The sequence below is a fragment of the Eimeria tenella genome, genomic scaffold (assembly GCF_000499545.2).
Source record: "Eimeria tenella Houghton genomic scaffold, Eth_scaff1865, whole genome shotgun sequence".
Taxonomy (NCBI): Eukaryota; Apicomplexa; class Conoidasida; order Eucoccidiorida; family Eimeriidae; genus Eimeria; species Eimeria tenella.
In genome coordinates this window covers 3,643-3,995 of record NW_013541703.1, presented here as the reverse complement: position 1 = coordinate 3,995, position 353 = coordinate 3,643, and positions in this window count along the sequence as shown.

The window sequence follows — 353 nt, the reverse complement described above, 5'->3', positions numbered from 1 at the left end:
CCGCCGCCGCAGCAGCAGCACCAGCAGCAGCAGCAGCTGGGGGGGAGAGGCTGTGGCCTCTTTTTGGGGCGAAGTTGGGCGATGCTTGCAGCGCGTCTGAGTTGGAAAGGTTTGTCTTTGCGGCGTAAGCAGGAGCAGCAGGAGCGGAGTCTCGCGTTGCAGCAGCACCAAGGTTGGGAGCAGTAGGAGGGTGGCGCGGGCGCAGCAGCATGAGTGCAGCAGCAGCAGCAGCAGGGGAGGATTCTTCTTCGCGGCGTCGCCGCCGCGGGTGGGACGACGATGGGGTGCCCTCGGGCGGCGGCTTGTCGACGGGGGCCCCTGGGGCCCCCGGAGTGGCGGTTTCCCCCGGGGCC